Below are 14,345 nucleotides of genomic sequence, written 5' to 3' on the forward strand. Positions count from 1 at the left end.
CTCGACGATTATTCAGGATATAACCAAATAGTGGTTGATCCCAGAGATCAAGAGAAAACCTCATTCACTTGCCCATATGGAGTGTTTGCCTACAGGCGCATGCCATTTGGGCTATGTAATGCACCTGCGACTTTCCAACGCTGCATGCTTTCTATCTTTTCAGATATGATAGAAAAATTCATTGAAGTTTTTATGGATGACTTCTCGGTATTCGGAGATTCCTTTCCTAGCTGCCTACATCACCTTGCCTTGGTATTGAAAAGATGCCAAGAAACCAATCTGGTCTTGAACTGGGAAAAATGTCACTTTATGGTGACAGGAGGAATAGTCCTTGGTCACAAAGTTTCTAACCAAGGCATTGAGGTTGACAGAGCCAAAGTAGAACTTATTGAAAAACTACCTCCACCCAGTGATGTCAGGGCAATTAGGAGCTTTTTAGGGCATGCTGGTTTTTACAGAAGGTTTATTAAAGATTTTTCAAAGATAGCCAAGCCCTTAAGCAATCTTCTTGTATCCGATACACCATTTATCTTTGATGAAACATGCATGTTAGCCTTTGAAAATTTGAAAATGAGGTTGTCCTCTGCTCCTATCATTTCCCCACCTGATTGGAATTTACCGTTTGAATTGATGTGTGACGCATCGGATTTCGCAGTTGGGGCAGTGTTGGGACAGAGAAAAGATAACTTAGTCCACGTGATATACTATGCTAGCAAGGTCCTTAATGATACTCAAAGAAATTATACCACTACTGAAAAGGAGTTGCTAGCAATAGTTTTTGCATTTAACAAGTTTAGATCATACCTCATTGGTGCGAAAGTGATTGTTTTTACAGACCACACAGCACTTAAATATTTGTTTGCCAAGCAAGAATCAAAACCAAGACTAATAAGATGGATCTTATTGTTGCAGGAATTCAATATTGAGATCAGAGACAAGAAAAGAGTGGAGAACAAGGTAGCAGATCACCTATCCAGGATTCCTCATAATGAAGGTGGAGCACATGATACAAGTGTAAACGAACTCTTCCCTGATGAGCAGTTGATGACAGTTCACAAAGCACCATGGTTCGCAGACATTGCCAACTTCAAGGCATCTGGAGCATTACCTCCAGAGATCAATAAACATCAAAAAAAGGAAGCTCATGAATGATGCAAAGTACTTTGTCTGGGATGAGCCATATCTCTTCAAGAAGTGTTCAGATGGAATCCTTAGACGATGTGTTTCGGAAGAAGAAGGACGAGAGGTCCTATGGAACTGCCACGGCTCATGTTATGGTGGCCACTTTGGAGGAGACAGAACAGCAGCAAAAGTGTTACAAAGCGGATTCTTTTGGCCCACCCTTTTCAAGGATGTAAAAGAACTGGTAAGGAGCTGCAATGAATACCAAAGATCTGGAAACTTGCCCAAAAGAAATGAGATGCCACAGAATTTCATCTTGGAACTGGAACTGTTTGATGTGTGGGGAATTGATTTCATGGGACCATTCCCAACCTCATATGCAAACAATTACATCTTGGTAGCAGTAGATTACGTCTCCAAGTGGGTAGAGGCTATTGCAACCCCAACAAACGATAACAAGGTGGTCATGAACTTTCTCAGGAAGAATATCTTTAGCCGGTTTGGAGTCCCACGAGCACTCATCAGTGATGGAGGAAGCCATTTTTGTAACAAACCACTAGAAGCTCTTCTCCTACGATATGGGGTAAAACATAAGGTAGCCACACCATACCATCCCCAAACAAGTGGACAAACTGAGATATCCAACAGAGAGCTAAAGAGGATTCTGGAAAAGACTGTGGGTGCATCAAGAAAGGATTGGTCGAAGAAGCTGGATGATGCTCTTTGGGCATACAGAACAGCATTCAAAACACCACTTGGAATGTTCCCATATCAACTGGTGTATGGTAAGGCTTGTCATTTACCACTAGAGCTGGAACACAAAGCTCTCTGGGCTATCAAGATACTAAACTTCGATAGCATTGCCACTGGTGCAAAGAGGATCTTACAGCTGCAAGAGATGGAGGAATTCAGGTCACAAGCCTATGAAAATACCAGGATATACAAAGAGAAGGCAAAGAGAAGACATGACCTGCGTCTTACACCCAGAAGTTTCGAAAAGGGGCAGCGAGTACTTCTCTACAATTCCAAATTGAGACTGTTCCCAGGAAAACTCAAATCAAGGTGGTCCGGACCTTTTCTTGTCACAAAAGTATCGCCATATGGACACATCGAAGTCATGGATGAAGGTTCAGAGAGGACTTTTACAGTTAATGGACAAAGACTCAAGCACTACCTAGGCAACATGGGGGAAAACCCCAGAGTAAACTATCATCTCAAGTGAAGGAGGAATCGTCAAGCTAGTGACGATAAAGAAGCGCTTTGTTGGGAGGCAACCCAACCTCAGGTATTTTCCTTTTCACCTTTATTTCAACAAAGATCACAAGTTGTTTCCCTTGTATTGTAAGGAGCTAAGTTTGGTGTTCCACACCAGAACAATCCAAGAGTGATAGTGTAATTCTAAGTTTGGTGTTTCACCAAAGGACAGTAGTTAGAATTACACTCCACTCCCAAAACACATTGCTAGCTCCAACCAATCAAGGGAAACCACTTAGATGTAGTTAGACTTCAGTTAATAAGTGTTTTGTTAACAATAAGATATGAGGTTCTCAGCATATATACAAGGTTTGGTACTAGGCACGGAACTAAGTTTGGTGTTCACACACCAGATTAAGTTCAGAAATCACAAGCATACATGCAAGCTAACTATTTCTCAAGTGCTTTGGGAACAAGCAAATTCAAATAACTTTGCAGGAATCTTATGAGGAAATGGTGCACTTTCACCCAAGGAAGTGAGGTTGCAAGGATTAGGATAGTGACAAAGAAAGAAGGCAACTAGAAATCGTCACCAGAAGGTTGTATTGTTACTTAATACCATTGTACCCAGAATTGTTGAAAATTGGAATTCTGGATGCACTTTTGATTAATAGTTGCTCGTAGTTTGAACTTTATTTTAATTCTGTCTTTTAAAGTTTTGATGCATAGGTCTTTTGTCGCTGGTCTTTATGCTACTGCATCATTTCTTTACTTACTTGTATGCTTGTCCCTTTTGAATCAAATGAAAAGAGAATGATTGTTTTCAAAAGACCAGAGTGGAGTTCATACTAGGGAGTAAGTCCATGAGTTTGTGGTGTGGTCATAAGTTAGCTAAGTTGGTTCAACCATAAGGTGGAAAGACAACTATCTGTCATGAATACTATGCTTGAGACACACCCCATGAGACTAGATAAATAAGAAGATCCTAATAAGAAAAAGGGAAAGAACAATCAAAGTTGAGGAATAAAAGAAAAATAGTAAGCAATAAGGCTAGGCACCAATGGTTTTAATCTTGAAGCATGTGTCTGTGGTGCTCCTGTGTGAGGGATCTACTTGGATGAATAAGCTCTTAGGGGTGCCTTATCACTTGGTAACTTGGGTTAACTAACCCGGGATTATCAGCTGAAAGTCCACTATCAAGAGTAACCCTCACCACAGAGCATTTAGTAACCCAAAGAGGTGCTGGACACCAAGGTCTCAAGAAAAGAAAATAAATAAACTATGTGCCTGTGGTGTGAATGTATGGGGGAGAGACTTGAGCAAGTAAGTCCTTAGGGGTGCTTCAACACCTAGCACCTTGAACCAACTGGTTCGGGAGTGTTGGCTGAAAGCTTATTTTAAAGAGTTGCCCCCTTACAGAGCACTTAGCTTAAGAACAAAAATAAGCCCTCAAATAACAACAAAAGGATCAATGAATAAAAGTCTCATGGGATGCAATAACAAGTGAGTATTCTAGGACATGATAAAGGTCTGAAAGCCAGGAATGAGCCTAAGTTGCTATGCATGAAACCACCATAAAACCAGGACATGACTTCCACAAGAATGACTCATGTCTCTTGGCATTTCTTTCATCATTCTCTTGTTCCAGTACTTGCTTGGGACAAGCAAGCTTTAAGTTTGGTGTTGTGATGCCAGGGCATTTTGGCCAGTTTCACTGACCTTTTCTTTACTGTTTTTAGGGTAGTTTCATGCATTTTCTTAGGAAATAAGCTAGTTTTGGGTAGATATTCACTTACATCTTGATTCAAGCATACATTGTGCATTTTACATGATTTCATGAGGATTTTGCATGAATTTAAGGACAAATTGGATGTTGCATTTCCCATGACTTGGACTAGAACTTTGATGCACTTTATTGCTTAATTTCAGGACAAAGGAAGCAAAGAAGAACCACATTAGTGGCTACGTTAGTTGCACTAACGTTAACACTAACGTGGAATGGGAGTAACTTGCAAAGTTAATGAGAAAAGTGATTGCCAATAACGCTCTCGAAGCCATCATTGCCCACGTTAAGAAATAGAGCCAACGTTAGTGATAGTTAACATTATCACTAACGTTGAACCAAGATCATGAGTGGCCACGTTAACCTAGTTAACGTGGCCTCTAACGTTAAGAAGGAAGGGGGAGCCAACGTTAGTGACACTCAACATTGTCACTAACGTTGGCCAAAGCACATTAAGCCACGTTAACTCCCACGTTAACCTAGTTAACGTGGAAGCTAACGTGAAGGAACAAAGTGGTCGACAACGTTAGTGACACCCAACATTGTCACTAACATTGGAAGAACACAAGCCCCCAATGAGCCACGTTGACTCCCACGTTAACCTAGTTAACGTGGAAGCTAACGTGAAGAAAGAAGGTGATCGCCAACGTTAGTGACACCCAACATTGTCACTAACGTTGGAAGGAGCCACACATGCCACCATGAGCCACGTTAACTCCCACGTTAACTTAGTTAACGTGGAAGCTAACGTGGATAAGGGAAGGATGAGCCAACGTTAGTGACACTCAACTTTGTCACTAACATTGGAGATGGCTAGCAAGGCCACGTTAGAAGCCACGTTAACCTAGTTAACGTGGACTCTAACGTGGAAAATAGGGGCAATTTGGAACGTTAGTGACAATGGTAAGTGTCACTAATGTTCTCGAAGGATGGCAAGCCTACGTTAAAAGAGCCACGTTAACTAAGTTAACGTGGGCTCTAACGTAGGGAAGGGGGAGGCTTCTCAACGTTATTGGGAAAGTTGAGTCCCAATAACGTGTGCGAAGGACATAGTGGAAACGTTAGTGGCAACGTTTGTGCCACTAACGTTGAGGTTAACGTGGCCTTTAACTTTGGTGAGGAACGTTAGTAAAAAAGGTGATTGTCACTAACGTTTTCGAACCCATATTTTCACTGAACGTTAACACCACTAACTTCCTGAGCCAAAGCCCCTGCCCACTTCATACTTTCTCTCTGCAAGTAAAAGCTAAGCCCAATGAAGAAGAGAACTGCTGCCAACTCAAGATCCAAAGGCCCAAGACTTGAAGAATCAACTAGAAGAACAGAAGAGTAGTATATATAGGAGTATCTTTGAAATATTTTGGGGAGTTGGAAATTATAGGGAGACTCTTAGCATAGAACTACTCTCTGTATTTACTTTCTCTGCACTTCTAAGTTTTCATCATGTATTCTCCATCTTTGTTTTTATTTTCCAGAGCTATGAACAACTAAACCCCTGTCATTGGGTTAGGGAGCTCTGTTGTAATTTGATGGATCAATACTAGTTTCCATTATTCTTCTTCTATCTTTTCTCTTGATTTTACTTGAAAGCTTTCGATCTTCATCCAATCTAGTAGTTATCTTGAAAAAGAAGCTATTCATACTTGGATCTCTTCTGAACCTTGAAAGAGGAATGAAGAGATCAAGCTAGAAATGTTTTCTCATGCTGGACCAAATTGGGTTTGGATGGATATGTGACTATAATCCTCTCAACACTTGGTTTGGGAAATGCATGTGGTATAATCAGTGACCATACTTCATCTCTTCTCATGAGCAATTGACCAAGGAATTGGCTATTGATCAAGATTTGAGAGATTGAATTACAAGAAATTGTAATTCAATCACTTAAGATTGCCAAGGAGATCAATGAGTGCATTGATTGAGGAAGAGATGAAAATGAAATTGATCCGGAGAATGCAACATCTCCTAAGCCCAATGAACTCCCCATTTCTGATCTTACCCATTCTCTTTAATTTCTGTTATTTACTTTAATGAGCAATTCCCCCATTCCCATTTACAATTTTGCAATTTACCTTCCGTCATTTACTTTCAAATCTATAATTCTAGCATTTACTTTCCTGTCAATTACCTTCCCGCCATTTTATTTTCTGCAATTCTCAACTCAAATTCTGGATTCGCTCAACTAGAATAGTCCTCTAATTAAAGTTGCTTGATCAATCAATCCTTGTGGGATTCGACCTCACTCTATTGTGAGTTTTTACTTGACGACAAATTCGGTACACTTGCCGAAGGAAATTTGTTGTGAGACAAGTTTTCCGTGCATCATGAGGTTAATGCATCTTGGGTTAGGAAATTCTACTGAAACTACTTCAAAACTTCCCTAGATGCAGTGAACCTTAGAGGGAAGCAGATTCTGGTTACTGAGGAGGCAATAGAAGAGGTTCTGAAATTTCTGCCTAAGACTTCTCAGACAGATGGCTATCAGAAAGCTGAGGAGGATATGCGCTATATGCGATTTGACTGGGATGCAGTCAAGGCCCGGATCGCCCTTGACCCGACAATTCCTTGGATCATGGGTCAGAACACCACCATGCCCAAAGGGATCAAGCGGATTTACCTGAACGATGAGGCTCGGCTATGGCATCAGATATTCAGCAACTACATTATGACGAGTACTCACGAGACTAAGATACCAGCCGCTATGATCACCCTCCTTTGGTGTGTGATGGAGGGCAAGGACCTGTACCTGCCATGCTTTATCCGGCACTATATGGCCAGGGTCCACGTCCGAGGCACTCTTCCACTTTCCTATCTGGTTACACAGCTGGGCCGTCGAGCTGACGTGCCATGGGAGGATGCTGATGAGAGGCCACCTGCTGCAGAGTGCAAGAAGCTTATCCCGCACAGCAGGAACTTCCTGGCCTTGGGCTACAGACCTCCATTCCTGACTGCCACTGCTGATGATACAGCTACACCATCTGCCGGTCCCTCTTCCTCCACTGCTGCACTATCCACCCCTGCCACCACCACTGCACCTCCACCTGCCACAAAGCCTGTCTATCATCTAGTGCACCGCTTGTTTCGACGACTTGACCAGATGGAGTGTCGCAACAAACGACGCTATGAGCACCTGAAGCTGATAATACGATCCAGCGACATCCCCTCCGAGCCTGAAACACCTTCTGAGGCATCTGAGGAGGAGGCGGATGCGCCCGAGGCAGAGACCCATCCCCAGGCAGACACTGAGCAGGCGACACCACAGGCAGAGGTCCCACATCAGATCCAGGCTGCAGATCCTGAGATCCCCATTCAAACAGCCCCTCCTCTACAGCAGCCAGACCCCAGCCAGCTACCACAAAGACACCAGCTATCATCCCTTCCAGTGATGACACCCCTTCACACCCTGCTTGAGTAAGCATCAGGGATGATGCTTCATTTTAAGTGTGGGGAGGTCGCCATCTCTGGCGTATTATTTTGGTGAACCACTATAGACTCTTTTTCTTTTATTTTGGATATTCTTCTGTATTTTTCTCTTTATTCTTATTTTTATTTTCTGAGTACTTATACATTGCTACTTTTATGTATTTTTACTCTATTTCTGCATTTTGCACTTTAGTTCATATCTTAGTTATTTAGTTTAGTTTGCAATTCTAACTTATTAGTGGATTAATTAGTATAGTTTACCCTTTTTATCATAAGATAGCTTAGTTTAAATTGAAAATATAAAAAGGAAGTAAGCTAGGAACTTGAACATAACAGATTTAAATCCATAAACCTTGTATATATAGCATTACATCATGTAGTTAAGTTAACAACACTTCATCAAGGAGAAACACTAGAACTTTAAAACCATTCAATATAAGTTTTACATTGAGAATAATGAGAATTTTTAACTAAACCTGCATGACATACATAAGTGATAAATGATTTTTGAGCTAGAGAACACATAGCCTGTGAGTTTTGAGTTTAATTGTATGGTTACATTTAAACCATAATTTTTATTCATGTGTGTTCCGCCCTTCTTTTATATTCTAATGTTCTTTACTTTGCTTTAATCTATATGTCCAATTATAGAATATAGAATATAGAATATAGAATGTAGATATATACCAAGAGAGTGATTGAGGCCATTATTTAATTTTAGCTCACTTATCCCAAAATAGCCTACCTTTCACATCACCCTTGTTAGCCCTCTTGAGCCTTTAAATCCCTTTTATTCTATTAGCCACACTACTAGCCTTAAGCAGAAAAACAAAATAAAATCCCAAGTTGAATCCTTGGTTAGCTTAAGATAGAAAATTATGAATAGTTTAAAATGTGGGAAACCTATTGGGAACATGGATAATAAAAACAAAAGGTAGAAGAGTTGAAAAGAATAAAATAACTCAACTTAAGAAATTTTTGGGAAGCATGCTCATGAGAAATCAAAGTGATTAAATTACCATGTGCAATAAAAAAAATTTCAGTATTTAATAAAGGGGATACAAAAGAATTCCCCAAATGCAAAAATAAAAGCAATGCACATGGAATAAGAACAAAAGTTGAAACATGAGCATTAACATCCAAAAGTGGGAAAAATATGGGAAAATAGGTAAAGAAGTTTTGTTTTACTAAGTATGTATGTTAGGTGAGATCTTAGTCTAATTAAGGATTCACTTATTAGCTCACTTAGCCTTATACATATATCCTTACCTTTACCTTGGCCCCATTACAACCTTAATTAAAGACCTCATGATTTTTGGTATGACTGTATTCTATAATTGTTGATTGGTTAGATGAAGAACAAAGTTATAGAAAGGAAGAATAAAAAGAGGAATAAAGTGATTAACCCAATAAACACTGAGTGACTAGAGAGTAAACACAAATCCAGTGAGGGTTCAATAGCTCATTAACATTTATCTCTGTTTGAATTATCTAATTGTCTTGCAAGTTCATAAAATGCTTTTTCTCCCATCTCAATTGTAAAAGTGCTTATTGATTATCTAAGGCTTGGCTACATATATGACTCCTTGAGAATGTGAATTAATTTAACTACCTGTAAGCTTTATATATGAGTGAATAAATTAGAATTGCATGATGCATTATTCATTTAGGTAGTTGCATTTAGATTAGATTGCATTGCATGACATTCCATCACTTTAACCCAACTTATTACCTTGGATTTAGCATGAGGACATGCTATTGTTTAAGTGTGGGGAGGTTGATAAACCCATATTTTATGATATATTTTGTGCTTAATTTGAGTGATTTATTCAATCCTTCACCCACTTATTCATATTAATTTCATGGTTTTACTTCTCCTTCCTTATTATGTGATGTATGTGAAAAACATGTTTCCTATGCTTTAAAATTAATTATTTTAATTACCTTTATTTCCATTCGATGCTGTGATCAGTGTGTTGAGTAGTTTCAGATCTTCAAAGGTAGGAATGACTCAAAGGATGGAAAGGAAACATACAAAAATGGAAGGAAAGCAAAAAACGGAGTCCTTGAAGAAACTGGCATCCATGCGATCGCATGGACGACGCAATCGCGTGCCAAGCGCGAAGAAGCAGCGACACGGCCGCATGACTGACGCGACCGCGCGCCTTAAACAGAACGCACATGACGCGGTCGCATGACTGACGCGACCGCGTGGCAAGAAAAGCTCCGAATGACGCGGCCGCATGACTCACGCGGACGCGTGACAGAGGCCACGCACCAGAAATTGCAGAAAACGCTCCCAGCGATTTCTGAAGCCCTTTTTTGGCCCAAATCCAAGTCCAGAAGGCATAGACCAGAGGTTATAAGTGAGGGAATGCATCCATTCAGAGGGAGCTCGCCAATTTTTACTTTTCATGAATTAGATTTAGTTTAGAGAGAGATTCTCTCTCTCTCTCTTTAGGATTAGGATTTAGATTTAGGATTTTTATTCACTTTTAGGATTATCTCTTTTGATCAGGTTCAATATTCCTTTTATTTACTTTTGCAAGCTACTTTATAAATCCTTTCATGTTACAGATTATTTGAATTAATGTTATTTGAGGTATTTCAGTTTAATATTGATTTCTCTTATTCATGCTATTGTTACTTTTACTCTGAAGACAATTTTATTCCAAGTAGATTTATTTTTCTCCTTTTGGTCTTGGTTAAGAAATCAGTAACTCAGGAGTTATCCAATTCAACAGCATAATTGATAATTGTTATCTTTGTTAATTGAATTGAACTTCTATAATTCCAATCTTTTCTTAGGAAATAAATAGGATTCGAAGATCAAACCAATTAATCCCTTGACCTTCCTTTATCTTAGTAAAGGTTAACAAAGTGGAATTAGGATTCAACGATCATCATCATTGCTAAGGATAGCTAGGATAGGACCTCTAATTTCTCATACCTTGCCAAAAGTTTGCTTTACAGTATTTATCTATTTTCAATTGCTATTTAATTTACTTGTCATCAAATTACTCGTTCCTCATTCTTGAAACCCCAGTTTTACAATCTCCATAACCAATAATAAGAACATACTTCCCTGCAGTTCCTTGAGAAGACGACCCGAGGTTAAATACTCGGTTATCAATTTTAAGGGGTTTGTTTTGTGACAACCAAAACGTTTGCACGAAAGGGATTTTTGTTGGTCTAGAAACTATATCTACAACGCGACTATTTTTATGATATTCTTTACTGGCAAAAAATCCTTAACGTCACGCCACTACCACAAATCCTATGATGTTTCCTCAGCTCTACACAAAAATCAGCATCCACCACAGAGACACACATCAAGACAAAGGAGTCCAGCCAATCAGACATCCCCTCGGAAATTTTAGAAGACATCTCTACAATGTTATTGCGAGAAGACATGAGGCCAACTAATCCTACAATAAGAAAAGAAGATGGGATTACCAAAAAACATCTTGGACAAGGGGCAAAATAACTCAACTAGTATACAGAAGAACAAACAGAAAAGGAAAACCCCAAGACTCAAACCAAAGTCCTGGGGCATCCTTTGGAGGCAGTAACAAAGCAAGGTTTCAGGAAAAATCTATAGCTTACGTCTTGGCATCCCCCAAACAAGAAAAGAAGAATTCAAATAGCAAGCATTTTCATAGGAGAAAAGACAAAACACAAAAAAAGTACAAAAAGTCAAAGCCACTGTCTTTTTACAGTCTATTAGCAAAAAGCTTCGACAACACCAAACATGCCAAACAGAGAATCGTCAAAGACACAACCTTTTTAAACCAAGCAAAAAACCATCATCAGAAGCACAAGCTAAAACGGCGACAACATGCAGAAAAACCCTAAAAGCATCAAGCAACAGGAAAGGCGAAAAAATACGAAGAAACTCCAGAATACGCAACAATCAGGCGCGAAAAAAGCAAAAAGATCCAAACTTTCTCCAAGCAAAAATCAAACTCAGGCATAAAAATGACAGAGGAGGAAAAATCGAACCTGGAAAATAAAAAAAAAAATCTCGAAAGAAAGCTGAAGAGCAAGAAGCGACAGAGCCACCCTTCGAACGGAAAAAATTCGCCGGAAGAAGACAGAAGGAGAAACCCAGAATCACTCCTTTTCCACAGAAAGCGGTAGAAGAGCAGGCATCACAGGAAGAAACTGTGAAACTCTAAGGAAAAATAGAAAATGAGAGAGTAAAGGGAGAAGTTACGAAGAGGAACGAAGAAGAGAAACCGTTTCTGATGGCAAAATTCAAAATAAAACCAAGGGAAACGGGGCATTTGAAGTCAATTAATGAGGGTATTAAACCCTCGCACGTTTCCAAAGCGCCGATATAAAAGCGCGCGCTTTTAAAGGAAAACGTTCCACATTCAAAAAGGCTCTACAAAGAAAGGAATCGACAAAATGCTTGAGTTCGGCTTCGCCAGAGAAGGACCGAAGTCAAAGACTCGACCTCAACAAAAAGACCGAGCTCAAGCAGGGGCACTGTTCATACCCTAGGTCGAGCTATCTGACCTGGGATGATTGGCGATAAAGCGACCGACCTCTTCAGGTCAGGCTACCCGACCTCTTCTCAAAGAGGTCAGCCAAATCGACACGAGAGCCCAATAAAGGGCCAAAATAGAGGAACACGACCCAAATCCAAAGGCAACCCAAGCCCATAGAGATAAAGGCGGTTCCCTTAAAGATAAGCTGACTTCACTCAAAATAAGATAAGATAAGATAAGATAACTAACTTATCTTATTAGAAAGGTCAGCCCACACTACTATAAATACACTGGAGCACCCAGGTATAACTCATACTCTGATTCTACTAAAAACCTGCTTAATACCCGTGCTAACTTAAGCATCGGAGTCTCTTGCAGGAACCCCCCACCCTCCGGTGGCCAAGGATCAGCAGTGCAGCAAGTCCAACAAGTCGGACACAACAGCTCCGGCCGCCACCCGCCAGCCGGACACGCCATCTCCGACCAGTACAGAAGATCTCATCCGAGATCGACCTCCAGTTTCAGGTAACCCTCGGAACAGGGGGCGAAATAGGTAGGAAAAGCTTCAAACCTCAGTTACAGTGACAACCATAGTTCTTCTCTGAAGGTACGTATACGAGGGGAGGAGAAGGAAGAAGAGAGGTCAATTGGGGTTTCACTTTTCAAGTGGTTAACGTTTGGATTTTGGTTTAACCTCTTTCTCATGTCACACGACATCGTTTCTAAGTATTTTCAGTGCCAAGAGTTAAACGACGTCGTTTTGACAGTGACAGGTGTCATTTAAAATTGCCAGGTCAGTTTTCTGGTGATGGAAAACGATAGAAGGGCCAAATTGAGGCACGGGTCAAAATTTCAGAGTATAATTAGAGTCAATTGAAACTTTGAGAACTAAATTGAGTCGGGGTCAAATTTCAAGGGCCATTTTGAGTATTAACTCCCAACATAACATAAAAAAGTGATAAATTTTTATTATTGGACAATAACTAAGTTAAATATTTTTATTAAAGTTATAAACTTTGAGTGTGCAAATTGAGTTTAAACAAAAATTATACAGAACTTATTCTTATTGTACTATATCATCACCACGTGACCACTTGTCATTAATTTGAATTATCATAACGAGATCAGTGAACTTGACATTTTTAGACTTTTTACAAATCCCGCAGGGACTCATAAGTCATAACTAATACAATGCTTTACATACAATTAAATTATGGCAAATTAAAAGTAAATCTAGTAGAGAGACGTAATAAACAATATCATTGGCCTTTCTTATTATTTTTTGAAGTTTATAAAGTCACGTTTTAAATTAAGGTTTTGGACTTTTAGGATTAACGTCCATATATCATTCAATTAATCTTCTTAGTTATAGTATAGTCCTAATCCGTCCATCCTTTGTATATATATGTTGAGATAAGCTTTCGGAACCTCGACGGGTCTTTATATATTTCGTAAAAGGAATCGATAAGTAAATAATATATAATTATATGTTGAAAAATTTTTATATTATCATTCGGCACCTATGTTACGATAGTTATTGTATTTTAAAAAATATTACTAAAATTAAAGTAATATTTTTTATTAATAATAATATTGTTTATAAAATATTATTAAAATATAAAAAAATATAATTTTAATTTTAATAATATTTACATAATTATTATAGCTACTGTAATATATTCATATTAAAATCACACACACAAAATATATATATATATATAAAATTATGTGTGAACAATATTATATAATTAAGATTAATTGTGTAACTCACGGTATTTTTTCTGAAAAAAATAAATTTTTATTTATAAAAAAATCAAATGACACTTATACAATATAGAAAAAATATAAAATTTATTTCTAATAAAAAATATAAATATTTCCTATCATAAACTATCATCTGATAAAAGACATAACATTCAATTCTAAAAAAATTTAATGAGTAAAAATAAAAGAGTAATATTTTAAATAAGTCTCTAAAGAATTCACCTTCGAACAGATTTGTCTCCAACAAAATTTAACTAAGATTTTAATATTGACTTTTAAGTTATACACCAAATACGTCTCCACGCCAGTTTGACTCGGTCAGGACTAACATTGACAAGATTAACAAGCTGACTTGTCCGATTAAATTCGACGTGTCATCTCCAGGACATTTTGGTCCCCATCCAAGCTGGACAAAACGACGTCTTATTGGAGCAGAGGAGAACGACGTCGTTTTGTGGAGGACAAATACGTCCCTGCCATGGAGGGAAATGCAACTAAATGATGCCGTTTTAGTTGGGGGATCAATTTGATGTACAAATCTTCTCATATTCAATCGTTTGGTAAAA

Source organism: Arachis hypogaea, chromosome 14, assembly GCF_003086295.3.
Source record: "Arachis hypogaea cultivar Tifrunner chromosome 14, arahy.Tifrunner.gnm2.J5K5, whole genome shotgun sequence".
NCBI lineage: Eukaryota > Viridiplantae > Streptophyta > Magnoliopsida > Fabales > Fabaceae > Arachis > Arachis hypogaea.